Source organism: Typopeltis vanoorti, chromosome 13 (genome assembly GCF_054136105.1).
Source record: "Typopeltis vanoorti isolate ZY-2024b chromosome 13, IOZ_Tvanoo_1.0, whole genome shotgun sequence".
In the NCBI taxonomy this organism is placed as follows: domain Eukaryota; kingdom Metazoa; phylum Arthropoda; class Arachnida; order Uropygi; family Thelyphonidae; genus Typopeltis; species Typopeltis vanoorti.
The window spans coordinates 67,710,068-67,728,677 of NC_143561.1; the positions used below are offsets into that span (position 1 = coordinate 67,710,068).

Consider the following 18,610-nt stretch of genomic DNA (forward strand, 5'->3'; position numbering starts at 1 on the left):
GGAGATGAATTTCATCACCTTGGTGTGAGACCACTTCCCCCCCCCCCCCCTTACTGGAGTTTGAACTGGCTTGAAAAAGTTCCATAATTGTTCTCTACAGCAGGGTTCCCAGTAAAAAAACAAACAGACAGACAAATAAATGAATCCTTAGTCCACTCATGGTACAAATGTACTATAGGTTTATATTTAAAAAAAAATCTGACAGACACCTGATGTTCAGGACAACATAATGCAAGATTTTAGAACCACTCCAGCATATTTTTAATAAAAGGAAGACACTAACAAATGCAGATAAGAAAGTAACTGTGGTAATTTTGCCAGGCCATAATTGGACTACCGAGCTGGACTACTGCATATAGGATATGGCATTTGATTTCTGTGATGATGAAAAAAACTTTATGGGGGGGGGGATGACACTCCAGTAACATCAGATAGCAAGAATGTTAAGTAAGACTGAAAGAATATAAATTGCAAAACCAAGTAGAGGAAAACATGATACACAGTTAAATTGATAAGGGGATTTTACTTTATTAATAAATATGGAAGAGAATGTTCGTATGATGGAGGGGAAAGAATGAGATGGTCTCTAGAGGTCAGAGTATCATGAACAAAGGAGTGGAAGGAAATCTTTATGTGGAAAGTTAAGTGGAATGCATTGCCCAGAAGGAAATGTGAATGAATTTAAAACCCAATATGGTGTTATTCACTGAATGAGATTGCATATAAGCCATCTATGAATTCATTTTGTTTACTCAGAATATCTATGATATTCTGAAAAAATAAAAATTTATTATTTTTATGACAACACCTCTCATTACACGGTTAGTCTTTATTTTCAATAATAATATGAAATGCCAACACAGTGCTCATTATTTATTTTAAATTGCATGTTTTATGCTTTATAAAGCATAAAGACATTACTGGTATCGCTGTATTTCTTCTTGTCCTGGAAATAGTTTCTACAGATATTCTTTTCTGATTGGTTAGGTGTTTTGGATTAGATTAACGGGCAAAGCAACTTGCATTATGAGGTCAGCATATTACATCTGTTAATTGCATGTTCTTATGGCCAGTTTGTAAGAGATAAAATCTCTGATTTTGCAAATGATTAATAATTTAGTGGCATAGTAAGGTTACTTAATGAGACTTGATATGTATGATGAATGTAGAGAGTTGTGACCTGGAATATACAGAACAGAATAAAGAATAGAAAAAGCAGAATAGTAATAAAGAGGCATCAAAATGGATAAGATGATATTGAAGAGAAAGTCTGAACTCAGAGAAAGAGACCAGGCAGACAGAATAGTGCCTTAACAGTTAGTGTGTTGTTGTTGCCTTAATATGATAATCTAGAGCTGAGGAAATATGTGCAGTAATAACGAATGACCAGATAGTAAAAAATAATTTTCTGTTTTCTGCAAGTGTTGAGTTAGGGAAAATTAAAGATGATAAGATGGAGTGAACTTGTGTAGAGATAGTGGTTTGGATGATAAGATAGTATAGTAGGGCTTGACAAATATGATATGTTCCAATAAGATCAACAGAAGTTCCATAAAGTGATTAATGGTGTTGCATTGCTATTTGGGGAACATTTCCATTGTGCAAGAACCATTCTAAGAAGAAGTTAATAAATAAAATAATAACAGGAAGAACAGTTTATAAAAAATAAAAATTTTTTTGGAAAATGTAATTTGCTTCATTAATTTTTCCTACCAGAATGTCCTGTTTCTGCGTTTTCTTAAAGTAAAAAAAAATCTTTAGAAAGATACTGAATCTGTAATGAGTTATGTATTTTTTTATTTAACATAGCATTTTGACCCTAGTGCTAAAGGTATATTCAGTATGACTATCAACAGGGGCGTGCCAGTAGTGTCCAGCACCTGTGTGCAAAACTTCAGTTGGCACCCTATACCCAGTAGCACGCAAGTAATGTCCAGCGCCTGTGTGCAAAACTTTAGTTGGCACCCCTATACCTCCCCCTCCAATAAAAAAATTACTTTAAAAAATGTTTTTTAAAGTATTTCCTCCTCTTTGGTGCCTGTGTGCATCGCACACATTGCACATATGGCCGGCACGCCCCTGACTAACAAAATAAAAAGGTATGTGTATGCGTGATGAGCTACACTTACACGATAAAGAATGACATGGTTTAAAATACAAAATCCCAGCTATACAAATTTAAACAAGACATAATATTAATTTGAAAAAAAAAAAAAAAAAATTTGGTTTAGTCTGTAGCTACTCGCCAGCTGGCAAAATTCACTTGCCACAGGCAAGTGTATTCATTAAACCCTGGTACACAGTATATCAGAGCAGAGTGGAGACTGAGATGGAAATACTGACAGTGCACTGCTTTTTTCTACATACAAATGGCAAATATTCAGAATAAGAGGGAATGAGCACGTGCCGTGATAGGATGTTTGACTGAAGTTACTGGTATCAATGAAACATAGTTAATAGAAGATGATATTCTGACAGGAATAGAACTTGAAAGGTATAGCATATTTTTAAAGAATGGAGTGTTACTTATAACAGCAGATGAGTTGTGCCCTCTCAGGTACAGAACCAAGAAGGAAATGGTACCAATAACTTTCAGAGTGTATAGGGAAAGATAGAGGTGAGTAGGAGGAGAGGACATTTAGTGGGATGCCATTGTATTAGGGAGTAATGAGCAGAAAGTGTTTAGAAAAATTAAGGAATTGGGAATTAACCTCCCTACCAGCCAAAGTGGATGAAATAGTGAAACCAAATTGCACTTGTTATCCATGTTATTCAATAGGTGTTACAGAATCGTATCCAGATTTACCTGGACGTCTATAGATGTCCTGGCCAGTTGGGAGGTTAAGGAATTAAGAAGGATTTCAATTATAGTAATATAAAATTGGGTAGGGGAATCAACATCTAGAATTCTTTATGTACAACTATCTTATTCCTTACATAGTTGTAAGGGAGGGAATGCAAAGATCAAGTTGCCGCCTTGCCTCTGACTGGTGAGTAATTACTGTTGTAACTTTTGGAATGAGTAAGCATGTATGTGCAATTTCAAGGAGAAAGAAATTTATGTTAAATTACAAAGTAGGTGGTCACAACAAGCTCAGAAACTAGCTTGTGCTGCCAATATCATACATGGAAGAATTTGAAGGAAGAGAGATCAGCATTGCAGGGGAGCTACTTAAGAAATATTGTTAAACAGCTATGTATAATCATATACCTCAAGTGAGATAAAGGGATCGAATGGTACAAAACAGATTATTAGGAACATCAAACTAAAAATGAAAAGGGCACGCACACACACACACACACACAGAGAGATTGCATAAGGAATACAAGGCTCAAACTACGACATTGACTGATATACTAAGAAAGGAGAAATTAGAAAATGAAAGGAGATTCACACTATGGTACAAGGAAACTCACAAGAAGCTCTTTTTTATGTGGCCAATAGCAGAAGAAATGAATATGGCCGAATAATCTTGTCAAATGGAAGCAGACAGTTGAGTGACCAATGCAGATAACAAAACTGTTTAACAATCACTTCCAAGTATTTTATCCAAGTGAAGCAGGTTTTATTGCTGGAGGGACAGGAAAGGTTGAATGATTGGAAGTAAAGAAAACTGACATATTTAGAATATTAAATACCTTTAGATGTCAACAAGACTGAGGTTGGATGAAGTTTCACCATCGTTAAATATTAACTGAACCAGCGTGTTTAATGAGAGTCTTGGCATTGGAAGAGTGTTTCTAAGAAAGAGGAGTAAGATATTGCCACTGAAAACTGTAGACAAGTTTGTATTTTCTGTGGTTAAGATTTTGGAAGTGCCTGTGTAGAAAACTGGACAGATGGAAATATTTCTGGATGTTGGCATGGATTTCTTAATAGGTGCTCGTTTCCGTAATATAGTTACCTTTTATAATAAAGTTAAGGGTAATTGAAGAATAGTCTAATAGATCAGTCAGTAGATAATGCCTTTAGCTTGGGTTTGAATCTCTGCTGTAATGTGAAGAACCATTACGAGGTTGTTTTATTTTTAATCAGGCTCAAAGTGAATTACAGGGTGTTCGGGATAAATTTGACAGTTTCGTAAGGAAAAAGAAAATCTTCTTTGTATCTATTAAATTTAATGAATTGACAAAAAACATTACAGGCAGAGTTAATTACAATACTATCAACAAGATTTACTCAAAATAACCACCATTAGCATCGATCACAGCTTCAATTCTGCTTCGGAACCTCGAACAAGCTGATGCTACAGTCTCCCTGGGAAGGGCCGCAAAAACGGTTTTAATTTTATCCATTAACTGGGCTTTTGTATTACTGGAAGTGCGATTGGTGTCTTTTGCAACTGCGCCCCATACAAAATAATCCATGGGGTTAAGGTCTGGGGAGTTTGGAGGCCAAACATTTGGACTGGTGAAGTCGTAGAAATTTTCAGACAACCATTTTTGACTTTTCCCAGAGGTGTGGCAAGGGGCCGAATCCTGCTGCCATACATACGGCCTACCATTGGCTACCCTTGTTATCCAGGGCTTGACTACAGTTAGCAACTCCACGAACAAAGCCCGAATTCCAATGCCAGGGTTCTTCAACACCTGTTCCTGCAGATTTGCGAGGAATTCTGCTGTACGAACGCAATCAGATCGTCTGCTAGGGATCTTTCTTCTTGCTACATCCTCGTAGTCACCATTGCAAGTCTCTAGTTCATGCCTGATTGTTTTTACTGTATTCAGGGAGCATTGGGCAGCAGTCGTAATATCCTTATTTTGATGGCGGGCACGAATCATCATGATACAAGTTATTCTCTTCCATGATTCAGGTGGGTTCCAGCTATCCATCCTTTCTGACATCTTGTATATGAATGAAGAAGGGTCCAAACTTTTAAATGAAGAGAAGTGTGTGTTAATACATGTAACTTACGGAAAAATATAATTAATTATAAATATGTCAAATTTATCCCGAACACCCTGTATATGAAGGCAGTGATTTTTCCTATTGGAAACTCTGGTTTATTTATCATCCTGCAAAACTGCCTAAGAATATATGCAAGTGGAACACTATGCAGACAGTATCAAATATTAACTAGGTGTGACAGACTTACCTATTGAGCCTAACATATTAAACAGGAAGGTGAGAGAGTAGTAAATGAACAGAGTATATAGTCATTTTTTCTATATTTTGCAAAATCATTTGATAGACTGCTGCATTCAATTAATAAACATTTAATCCATTCATTGCAACTTAATTATCAAGCTAGAAAACAGGTTTGTCAGACAGATATCAGAGTTGTGATGGAAGAAGGAAAAAATATCACGAAGGAAAGTCGTGGCGTTTCACAGGGCTCAACTATTGGAACTATTATTTTTGAAGCAGTCATTGATGGTTATTGAACTGCAAGGAGATGCATTATTTGCAGAAATTGTAAAGCTTGAAAGTGTTATTAGTAATGGTTCCAATGTTGTGACTATTCTCTTCAGGATTTGAATAAGTTGAATACATGGGCACATGAATGGATATACCAGTTTGACATTGCCAAGTGTAAGGCTTTGAACTGTTGGACTCCATAGACAAAAAAAAAAAATGCATACTCTGCTAGAAGGGGCTGGGGGATGAGATCTTGGAGTGATGGTGAGAACAATGCAAAGGACTGCTGCAATACTGAGACTGACCAGTGGTCAGTATAAAGTTCTGATCAAACCCCCCATCTGGACTAATACTCACATCTGGATGCCAGTATTTGAAAAAAGATGAAGACACTTTAGGGAGGTATAAAAGCAGGTAATATAAATGATATTAGGACTGCAGAATGTTGCCTATGAGAACAGACTAAAGAAATGTAATCTACAGAATCTAGTAGATAGAAGATGAAGGGATGATATGACAGACATTTAAGTTGTGAGGTAATAATTAGCATATGATGATACAGCAGCAGTGAGTCCTATATGGATAGTATAGTATCATCTTATGAAACCAACACGAAGCGATTGGTTATAATGTATTTTTTTTGTCGGTCAATTGCATGTGTTCTCCTGGCTGGTTTACCTGTTCTAAGGGATGAAAAACCTGAGTTTCTGGGAGAAAAAACCTCTACCTGTGTATGAGACTGGCTAACTCACTTTTAGTCGAAAGAGACCACACGTCATGGACGGGAATCGAACCCAGGTCTTTCAAACCAAAGGGTTGGAAAGAATCGATTCTATACTGACTGAGCTATGGAGGCTTTGTTGTGAAGTATTTACAGACAAGTACTGAGATGACTTTTTTGAAGAGTGGCATATGAAAAAAGGACAACAGGTCATCCCTAGAATTTGCATAAGGAAATAGCACTTTCTTTGTCAAAAAAAACTTTTAAGTAGCTTGAGACAAAAACTCCAACTTCATTCACAGTCCACACTGAAACCTAAAACTTATAAAACCATTATAAAAGAGGCTTGTGTGATAATTTTGATGAAAAACACCACCTGTGCCAATAGTCTCTTGCAAAAGGTATTCAGCATAACTTTTTATCACGTATGCTTCCTTCACCTCTTACTCATCCAAATGGGCACTACAACATCACTCAAAAGGTAAAGCTGACCTCCTGGCATTATTCTTCGTATCCAATTCCTACACAGATGAAGGCAAATAACCTACTCGTTATTTGTTTACTATAGACTATAGTGTTCTACCAGAAAGGCATCAAAAGAATCTTGAACATCCTGGTTCCAATCAAATCCATCAATGGTACTCAAGGAATATACTCCTTTCTTTTAGTGTTGCATGGTGATCAGCATTCATTTTAGAAATTATGGACTTTACAACCATGTTATAAATAACTATTTTAATTTCAAGACATTTCGACCTTCATATTAAGGTCATCATCTGGAGTATATACAAATATACAAGAACAAGCTGAGTTACATTTCACACAGTAAGCTAAAGAAACAATGATTTGATCACCAGTTATTCTACTGGCATGACCTTTAGTGAAAAAAAAAATACTGATAAAATTACAAATTACTTATTTAGAAACTACATCAAAGCTATATTCTATTTACAATAACATGAGAGAAACATTCTTTCTTACAGGGATAGTTTTCTTATAGTAACAACAATGTCCTATTTTTAACATTAGAATTGTTATATTAGATTTAGGATTCTGGATTATCTACAGTCCTGTTTATAGTTAACTCTTAGGGAGAAAGGTTCCGTGGATAGAATATGTGCCTTCCATATGCTTGGGATTTTTAGCCCATCATTATTGTTCAGATTGGGGTGGTTGATAAGAATCTCACAGGCTTCCTTAAATTTGCATTCGTACCATGTTTTGGTGTGATGTAAACAACTGGTGCTTTTCCAGTCAATTCTATGTAAAGTGTTCAGGGCATGATCAGAAAGGCCAGCTTCACCATAGTTATTATATTTAATGTGTCGTTTATGTTCCTTTTGTCTGATAGGAATTGCGAGTCCTGTTTTCTCTATATATGATTACAGGTGCAATAATCCTTCAGGACACAATCCTTCTTTTACAGAACAAATTCCCTCCAGATATCATGGCACTCTTTACGTTCTGGTATTACGTTCTGGTTATTTTGTATGGCCAAACGCTTTCTAACTAAAAAAGAAGGCACAGCCATGGGCTCACCATTATTCCCCCCATTGCTAACTTTTTTATGGAACATTTTGAGTAACATGTTCTAGATTCCTCTCCTTTTAAAACCCAAAGTCTGGCTTAGATACTTTGACGATGTTTTCACGATCTGGCCGCCAGACGACACTGGATACTTTCCTTAGCCACCTAAACAACAGTTCACAATTGAGATTGAAAAACAGAACACACTTCTGTTTCTAGATACACTTGTCACACGTCTTCCTTCTGACAGTCTTCCCTTCACTGTTTACTGGAAACTGACACATACTGGCAAATATATACACACTATCCAACACAAAAACTAGATGTCATTAATACTCTAAAAAACAGGGCTTTGAAGATCTGCTCCAATGAACAAGTGCTGAAAGACAAATTTAAAGTTATCAGCAATACTTTTCTAAAAAATGGTTACAGCCAAAACACTATTAACAAAATTTTCTAAACGACCTCAATAAAAAACAAAGATAAACAAGTCTACAATAAAACTATAACCATTCCTTACATTAAAGGGACATCAGATAAAATAAACAGAATACTACAGAAATACAACCTCAAAGCCACCTTTAAAACTCCTGCAAAATTAAAAGCTTACTCAACTATCCAAAGACTCACTCCCTCCGCTGGCCTGCCCTGGAGTATACCATATTTATTGCAATTCTAGTCTACCATATATAGGGGAAACAAGATGCACAATTCCTATTAGACAAAATGAACATAAACGACACATTAAATATAATAACTATGGTGAAGCTGGCCTTTCTGATCATGCCCTTGAACACCTTACATAGAATTGACTGGAAAAGCACCAGTTGTTTACATCACACCAAAACATGGTATTAATGCAAATTTAAGGAAGCCTGTGAGATTCTTATCAACCACCCCAATCTGAACAATAATGATGGGCTAAAAATCCCAAGCATATGGAAGGCACATATTCTATCCAGGGAACCTTTCTCCCTAAGAGTTATCTATAAACAGGACTGTAGATAATCCAGAATCCTAAATTTAATATAACAATTGTAATGTTAAAATAGGGCATCATTGTTACTGTAAGAAAAAACTATCTATAAGAAAGAATGTTTCTCTCGTGTTATCTTAAATAGAATTATCTTAAATATCTTAGAATTAAGCTTTGATGTAGTTTCTAAATAATTGATTAATTTGTAATTCTGTGTTTTTTTTTTTTTTTTTTCACTGGAGGTCATGCTAGTAGAATAACCGGTGATCAAATCATTGTTTCTTTAGCGTACTGTGTGAAATGTAACTCAGCTTGTCCTTGTACAGTAATACCTCGATTAATGCACCCCCGATTCGCGAGTCATTTTTTTTCGATACCCAAATTCGATCAGTGCGCCTATATACATCTTAAAAATAAATGTTACAGATTTTTAAAATTTTCTATCTATATATTTTTATGACTAACTATTTAAAAAAAATCACTCACCAGAATAAAATAATTTAGTTACCGATTTAAAACATTTTACAAAGTTATTTTTAATGGCATACTACACTACTTCTATGTATACTATGTTCCAAATTTTTACCGCCAAAATTTATGTCGTCTGCTATAGTACACCTACAGATTCGAGATCCTTCGACACTTCTGTGCATGTCACAAAAAGGAGAATCCATTCCGATAACAGGGTAATCAATCCGTGTTCTGGGATGAGTTGTTTATTATTACACGTCGGAAAATTAACTTCTCTTTTATGATCATTGTAGTTTTTAAAGTGATAACTATTTTGCTTGTATAACACAGTTGGGAAATTTTATCTATTGAAGCACATGATTTCGCATATTGGCGACCAATTCACATGTCCTTCATTTCTTTCTCCCCTTCAACGATAACATCCAAGAGTTAATTAAATCTCATTCTGAAGAATTGAGTGATTCCGACCTGCTAAATTTAGATGGACAGCAGGAAGATCCTGAAGAATAAGAAGAAAATTTAACCACTGATAGTCAGCCAAAAGAGATTTCACAGAAACAATTCGAAAATATTTTTCATACAGTTGAAGTTTTTAAGCAGCAATGCTTAGAGGCTGACCCTGATGAAGAGAGAAGCAGTAAAATAGAAGAGACAATAGGACCATACCATCGGTTGTATGAAAAAAAAGAAACAAAATGCCCACCAAACTACGTTACTTCAATTCTTTGTTAAGAAGTAGAATAATAAATTTATGTTCTGAATATGTTTTATTGTCTTTCAGCTTCATGGTTTTCCTTTAACTAGACCCTGAGACATACCCTAATTCTTTTATAGAAAAAAATTAAGGGTCAAAAAAGAAATCCGAGGAACGAATTAGACATTTTCCCATGGGTTATTATATTCGATTAGTGCATTTTCGATTAATGCACCCGTTTTAAAGAATGCATTAGGCGCACTATTGGAGGGATTGCTGTATATACTCCAGATGATGACCTTAATATAAAGGTCAAAACATCGGAAATTAAAATAGTTATTCATGATACGGTTGTAAAGTCCATAATTTCTAAAATGAATGAATGTACTCCTGAACTAACATCTGTTAGTTCTGTACACTTTATCATCTGTACACTACATTACATAGCTGGCATCCACCAACTCTAGCATAGAAGCCAGCCTATATACAACACCAATTCCAAAAAAGAAGTATCAAACTATTAACTACTGCTCTCACCCCATTATTGTCCAGAGTAATGAAGTTCATTAACAGTCAACTTCATCACTACCTGAAAAACTGTCAACTAATCAATGACCACTGATATGAATTTCTCAATCAAAATCCACAGCAGATCTCGAGGTATATATTACTTGCATCTGGGTGTGCTATGGAAAAAGATAGAGAAACCTGTGCTGTTGCACTTGATATACCCTATCAAATGCCTTGGAAATATCTGCTTGATGCTAACCAGGCAGCATACCTCTTCTCCAGCTAAAAGGCCATGGGTTCAAATCCCCACCATGGGTATGGATGCTTGTGATTGTGTGGAACTAACTGTGTGGAAAGGGCCATTTGCAATCCAACCACTTCTTCTAAGAGGACGCTTTGCTCCAAAAAAACCCTATAAATTAAAGGCAGTGGCTATACAGCATCCAGTGATGTTACCTGTGAATAATTAACAAAATCAGCATCAAGGGCTTATCAACAAATTGCCATCTTATGTCCTCCTTTTGGAATAAGATTGCCAGTTTTCTCTGAGGTCATTTACTTGTGTAATGGTGGAAGGTGTTCTCTCTCTTAAGTTTCCTGTTAATGCAGATATTCCTCAGGAGGACTATTATTTCACTTGACCTCTTTCTTTTATATAAATGACCTATTCTTACTGACCTAAATCCTGATAACAGCATTCCACCTGTATGACAAATCTTGAGTCCTAAATATTGATCTCCACACCAATTTTCATTGAGGTGAAAACAACCTAGTCACCTTCAATGCTTCCAAAATACTTTTGACTGTTTTCGTGCAGAAACATTCTCCACTTACCTTTCATAATGCTCAACTCAACAGTCCAGACCAGATCACTCTTCTCAGACTGGCTTCTTACTTTTTTCCAAACCTACTATCACATCCTACATCATCTTCAGCTTCCAAAAAAAACTTGGCATCCTTTTTGCACAAGACATTACTTTTCTTCTGTCTACTCATGCTGTATAAACCTCAGATGTGCCCAACATGGAATACTGCACTCTCATTTAGAGTGGTACACACCTAAGACCTCTAAAAATTCTTGATTCAGTTAAAAAGAGAGCAGTTTGGTTGATTGATGATCCTTTCTCACACAGACTCTTCAGCTGCCATTTCATACAGTTTTCACATTGTGTCTTCCACAGATATTTCCATGGATGATGCTCAGAGCTAGCATCCCATTTCTGCTAAATCTACAGGATCACGAGCAACATGATTACAGAAATGATAAAAATGAATAATAAATAAAAATAAAATTGTAACAGGTATTCAAAGAAAAGTTATACTGAGGAAGGGAGAAAAAAAAGAGCATTTAAATGTAGCAGAAGAAATATGTTCTAAATTTACATAATATTGGTATCAATATTTTGTACTTTATCTCGCCAACCCTAGCCAATGTCCTTTTCATCTCTAACAAATATCATAGGTATCAGACCTCCACAGAGATCTGATGGTGATAAGATGTTGAATCATGTTTTCAAATTATTCACTGTTTTCATAGTTGCTACAATATCAGAAAAGGTATTCCACTCACCATGCAAAAAATCTGCTCCTCACTTTTCTGCACAAACATACACTCTCGTGATGCAACTTCCAGGGATGGTCTCTACTTTTACCCAATCTATTCTAGTCTATAAAAAAATCATAACAATCTGTAAAAATCCATCACAAACTTATATGTTCCAATCACATCCCCAAGACTGTTTACATTTTTCATATCCAGTATTCCAGAATGCTTACATTACCTTACTTTAAAACATCCTCATCCACTTGAAAATCAAGTAACTAAATCTGTGTACAATAATCCATATAGAGCCTGATAAGTCTTATATAATGAAACCATTGCCTCTTTACTTCTATATTAATATCCTCCTCCTTATTGCCATACTCTGTTGTCTTACCATTTAATAATGTCATTCCTAAATTTTAGGGACTGCCCTTCAAAATATTGTGACCATTTTTTTTGTGGCTCCCACCCACAAAATGTTTACTTATGAACTTATAGTACATTCCTACCATGGGTTGATTAAGGATTTTTTTTTTTTAAATATATATATATATGTATATATATATATATATATATAGACTAATTTTTTGGGGGGGGCTTTTTCATTTATTTTTTTTTTACCTGGTTCAGAAACCCTGCTCTAAAGACTAAATATGGAACTTTTTCAAGCCACTTCAAGCCTCCAATAAGCAGGACAGTGGTCTCACACCAAACAATAAAATTCATCTCCCACCTAGAGACAATCACAAACAGCCATGCTCAGAGCAGGATTCAAATTCAGAGCCTGTTAGTTGAAGAGCAGATATGCTGACTGTTTGCCAACCAGGCTGATTAAATTGTGGGAATACACACTACATCACATCCTTGCCTTCTGAATTTCAAGCCTTCTACTTTGTAACACTGACCTGATAGCTATTTGTATATAGAGGCTGTTGAATTCACATCAATCGCCTTAGTATCCCATCATGCCAACATACACATTCTGACATGTACACTACTATGCCTTATGGGATCATTACAAATACTAAGGCAGTTGATGTAAAGTTAACAGTCTCTATAGACAAGGAGCTTAGTCATAATTTCTTGTGTAATATAATTTACTTTGTAATCAAGTGAAAAAAACTTACTCCAACTATCTCTGATATGGTGGTACATCATTTTACTATTTGCATTTGGAAAACGACTTCTGTAGTGATTTAACCTCACTATCTTCCTGAGATAGCTCCCACTGATGAGATCTCGAATATCAAAACTAGTCTGAGTAGTAACCCTTCCCATAATGCATAGAAATATACACTACAAGGAAGTTCTGTGCATTACAAAATACTAAAAGGTAATTGATGTGAAGTTGGCATCTAAATGCCAGCAGCCTAGTCAGGAAGACACTGAGTAAAGGATTAAAACAAGAATATAATTTCCTGATATTATAATTTATTTTGTAACCCCCCTCCTCCCAAAAAAACTTCATAGGCAAGTTACAAATTTACAATAAAAAAATGATAAACTCATGCAAATTTATTTTTGTACACTGATATTTAAGCATGCAGATAAGGAGTACATATTACAGTCTTCTTAAAAGGGGTTAACTCTCCTTTTAGGTTTTACTTTTGAGCATGTGTGTGTGTGTGTTTGTACATCACTAGAATAAATGAAATTGTGAAATACTCTATGCTTACCAAAGTATTTCAGTCAAAAACTTCAAAAGTGTTAAGTGAAATTTTTAAAAATAATTATAAAAGCAAACAAAAATAAGAATGCATTTACTATAAAAGCATCCAATACGTCATCTTTTAATACTGATGACATGAATCGAAATACAAGAAATAATTAGTCATAATGAAAAATTTATGTCATCAAAATCAAATAACAAAACTAAACTTATATACTAAATAATTTTCAGTTCTGTCAAATAAAATTTTAATATTTTAATTAAACACTATTATCATTGTTATTAAATTAACACTCTTGAAATCAAAGAGACTCATATATATATATATATATATATATAAATAAATGAAAAATGCATTCCAATAACAGGTATTAAATACAGAAAACAATACCTAAAATCAAAACACATTTACGGTGATTAGTTTTTAATCAAGACTGATTAATACTATCCATCTTTTTCCTACCAAAATAAAAATATTAGCATATAAATTTTTACACTTGCTAGTGAACTCGTACAAAACAATAACTTAAATTCAATGAATAACCTCCAAAGCTGTTATACAAAAAAAAAAAAAAAAATTTTAACCCATACGGGGAATATATATATCTTAATCTCTTAGACCACTACAGATTCTTATTCTCATATATGCACAGCTTATGTAGTTAAAGAAGTGAACATGAGAGCTTGAACAGAGAAACATAAAGGGAAAGAGAAAATTGATGCTATTTTTAAAAATACAGTTTCATGCAACAGATAATCATTTCAAATTCTCAAAATAGTGCATTGTTAAATATGTTAATTATATATGTCCATGAAAAGTAAGAAGAAATGAATTAAAATATACAAATATATTTCTAGACCTTGCAAAACAGCATTAGATTCTCAAAAAAAAAAAAAAAAATGCAGGAGAAAAGAGAAAGGATCCAGAAGCATGTTTATCCAATTAGACTAACTGCTAACCATCCAAATACCAGCTATTAAGTGGATGCCTAATTATCCAGAAGCACATGTGAATAACAAAAACTGATCTGGGGGGGGGGATGAATCTGCAGTTCATAAAAATAAAGGAGTCTTATTACATGCAATTAAAAAAGCCTGCCTTGGTTCTTAATAGGTCAACTTTACTCAGATCCAAATGAACTACCTACCATCCTAAAATAAATGATCAAAATATGCATAGCTAAGAACCAGAGGCAACATCAAGATCACATATGTCACCAGCATTTCAGTAGAATGAATAGTAGGTTTTAGATGTATCAACCATTTTGGAAAGCTAATTAAAATTATGGACATAAAATATCTGTCCATAATTTTTCTTTGAAAGAGAAATCTTTGAAATCTTTAAGTTAAATTACTGAGTGATGATTTGCATCTTAAAAAACAAATACAATGTGTTCTTATAAAAATGATGTAATAGAAAGCAAAACATAGAACTTACCACATGCTATTACAAGCCTTGAATATACAAACAGAAGCCATGAGCAGTACTAGGATTTTTTTTTTTCTCTGATAAGTTATTATTTGAAAATATTTCTTATTGATGCTCAAGGTGATAATGTAACAGAAGATTTAAGCAATTGGATTACAAAAAATTAGGATAGAGTCAAAAACCTAAGAGCATAAGACAAATAAATGCCTAAAAGAAATGACTAGAGGAGAAAACACTTACCTCAACAGGACCATAAAAAAACTTATTCACAAAAGAGATCCTTGAAAAGTTCCACGAAGATATACAAGTTATCCCTACATTAGTTCTTCTGAAGTGCACAGACACTGAATCAATTTGAGTATGACAGATATTATCTCTGTTAGATCATCTTATTCAGGGTAGCTCTACTGACGGTGCAAGACATGTATTTGCCCATGGCGACAAGTTTTTTTTTTGGGGGGGGGACAAAATTGGCATAAACTATATGAAAAATAAGGGGAAAGGAGCAGCAAAATATGCTAAGTATGGGGTGGCAAAATTCCTACTGGCAGCCCTGTTCTTATCACCTCCCACAATGAGTTGAGTAATCTTGACTTCCAGAAGGTTTGTATAATAATATCCCAAGATTTGCCATTACAGGTGAGTTCAGTTTTCACTTGGGGACAAGTTACTTTGGTTATATACAAAAACACATACTGACAGAGAAGCTATGCTTTCAGAAAGTTAAAGGGTACAGCTTATCTGGCCATGACAAACTAGTTGAAACTATGGTACTGTATAACTACTAATCAACGATCTCAAGTATAAGCTGTATACAGTATTAAAATAAATGCCAGGCACTATGCATGTTGGTATTTTTACATAGTTGGTTTTTTTTATTTAATTTCATGCAAGAAATCATACCGTGTAACTTAATAAAAAATCTTAAGTGCCACATTTAAAACGTTGGGTGACGTAAAATCGCAGTTTCTAACCATATTAAAAAAATACCATACCATAAAGTATTCATCAAAACAAATTGTAATGAATATTCAAATTTTAAAAAAATCATATTTTGTTAAGAGAAAATATACTGCAGTCACTCCTTACTTTGCACATTTAAAGAAATAATGTAATAGTGAAGATTAATCATGTTAGATGTGTACACCATGGCGATTACGCAAAATAAGATAACTGCAGCTATAACTAGGGACATATTTAAGGTTGTTGAGACCCTAAGCAATAACTTAAGAGACTCCGTCTATTGGGAAAATTTTATCCGAGTAAAGTTATCTATACTGAGTTGGAGGCCCTTGTAATGCGAAGCCCTAAACTATAGCTTGTCTAGCTTAATAAATCCGGCCTTGACTATAACGTATTATCCGGAGAGCAGCTCCTGGGATACGGAAAAGAAACATTTTTGTCGTTAAAATTTTCAGGGACCTCCCGCTGTGAGTGTAATTATTTTTATTTATGCGTACATGGGAATTCGTAATTTCTTTTCCATGTGTACATGGAAAAGGGGGGGGGGAGAAGAAATTTTTGTGTCTACATGAAAAAGAAAAGTCGTAATTTCTGTTCCGAAAGCATTTACTCGTGCTTAGATAATATTTTATATATTAAACGGATACCAATGTTTTAGTCGATTTCAAAGTCGAAACTCAGCGTTCATTATAACAAAAATGTACGTCATTTCTTAAATTCCACAGCAATATTATTATTACTACGGGTATCTCCATGGAGTGAGAATTTGAAACTGTTCTGCACTTCTGTTTCCTACAAAATGGAAATGTTTTCCAGTATATGACATCTTAGTTGATAAATCATGTTTAAAAAATTACGAACTTTTTTTAAAAAATGGAAACTTAAAAAAGAAACCGATTCAAAAGACGTGTGAACATGTTATTGTCAGCAACACAAACCGCTCTGTTGCTCTTGATTCATAAAGACCGCTCATAACCTGACTAACGTTGAAAACAAATGCCATAATTTATTCATTCATTAATTTCACGATAAATTAGAAATCCAAAGAGATACTGATAAATGAAAAACAACAGACCAATTCAAGGAAATTTCGTTTCCCTTTTCATATGCCAAAATATTTAAATATACATATATTAATTGCTGGTTCAGTTTACTCATTTTATTCGACAGACACTCACCTTTTTATATCAGCACCTCTTTCAGAGTTGTCATGTTACCTCATTGCTTTTTTTTTCTCTTCTCGCGGCAACCCCGTCATTTCCACTTTCGTACTTTCCTAGAAAGGGGTTGATTCCTATTAATATGATGAAAGGCTTTTGAAAACCACATTATATCCAGTGTTTGCCCACACGATAATCAAAACACCATCCTCCTCCTTGATACAAACCTACAACTGCTCAATTTACCTTGCCAGCAAGACATACACACACAAAGCAGTAACATTCTGGGCGTGGCTAAATGGATAACGAGCATTCTTATTGGCCATCTAGATATTTTGGGATGATTCTCGTAAATTTGATAATTACTGGAGATCAAAGCTCTCGATACAAAATTGGATGATAAATTGAAAATTTTAAAAATAAAACGCTTTCGGAAACCCTCCCTGACACTACCTTTCGCAAAATCTACTCACGCTGCAGTAATTTTTGTATGCAGTTTGGAATTATGAATACATCGACATCTAGTGTCCAATGGTGGAACTACTGTTATTTCTCAATGTTGTGGTTATTTACATTTGTTAGTTTTCTGAAAGAGACTTTATTTTAAAGAAGAATATTATTATTATTATTATTATTCCTGACACCTCCAAGGAGTCAGAAGACTAATCGCAAGAAGACACCTACAATAATTTCGATTACTAGTTTCAAACAAGTATTAAATGTAATTTATTTTTTATCTATAGCAGTGCTGAAGATGCTTTTCACTAACATTTTTGTCAAGCTTGCTATCTCAAAACATTGAATATCTCATCATATGCCATTTACTTAGGTCATTTCTTTTTCTGAGGACCTAAGGATTCATAGTCAAGTCGGTATGGTAATTGATATTCTGACAGTGTTAGCATATGGGCACTCTCACATTCGCTGAAGAATCAGAAGATTATCCATCGATCCTGTACAGTTATATAAGCATTAATGTCTTGCTTTTCTTTCTTTTAGGAAAGAAAAACAATATACTTGGGTTTTCAACCCTGCATCTCAATACATCGATATTAGAATTCATACTTTTAAGGACAGTCATAGTGTTAGGGTTTATGGCCACAAGATGGTAACAATTTTCTGGCTTACTCCTCCTCCCTCACTCTCTCCCAAAAGCTGGTAATTAATATCTCAGGCTAAGTATCAGTAAAGGCTAAAGGATAAAGACTGGCTGCCCATTGCTCTTCAAAAGGTTACTACTAAAGAAGCTCCACCTACTCTCTTTTGGGAATAAAGGGTGTTATGATTTATTTATTTGGTGTATACAGAAACAACAGTTTGTGCCACATAGTAAACTAATGCAGGTATTTAAATCAACCACTATTGGTTTCTAAGTGCTCTTGCCATTGGGAAATAACAGAATCACCAAAATCTTTTAGGTAGAAAAGTAAAAGTCGAGTAGAACTAAATCAGGACAACATAGAGGACACTCATCAGTTGGCCTACAATCTGTCTGGGGAAAATTCAACAAGATTGAGACTTATTACCATGGTAAATACAGAAGAGTCACCTTGTTTGCAGTAAACTTCCTCGTGTGCGTGCCACTGAT

At 34.6% G+C, this 18,610-nt stretch overlaps 1 protein-coding gene across 1 annotated transcript in view; it reads right to left on the reverse strand.

Moving 5' to 3' along the window:
- Positions 1–17,259, reverse strand: part of LOC150100245 (uncharacterized) — a 136,179-nt gene extending 118,920 nt beyond the window's left edge. Inside the window, exon 1 of the mRNA XM_090402761.1 lies at positions 17,041–17,259. The gene's annotated coding sequence lies outside the window, so the exon portion shown is untranslated. The remainder of the gene's footprint in view (positions 1–17,040) is intronic.
- Between the last annotated feature and the right edge of the window lie 1,351 nt (positions 17,260–18,610).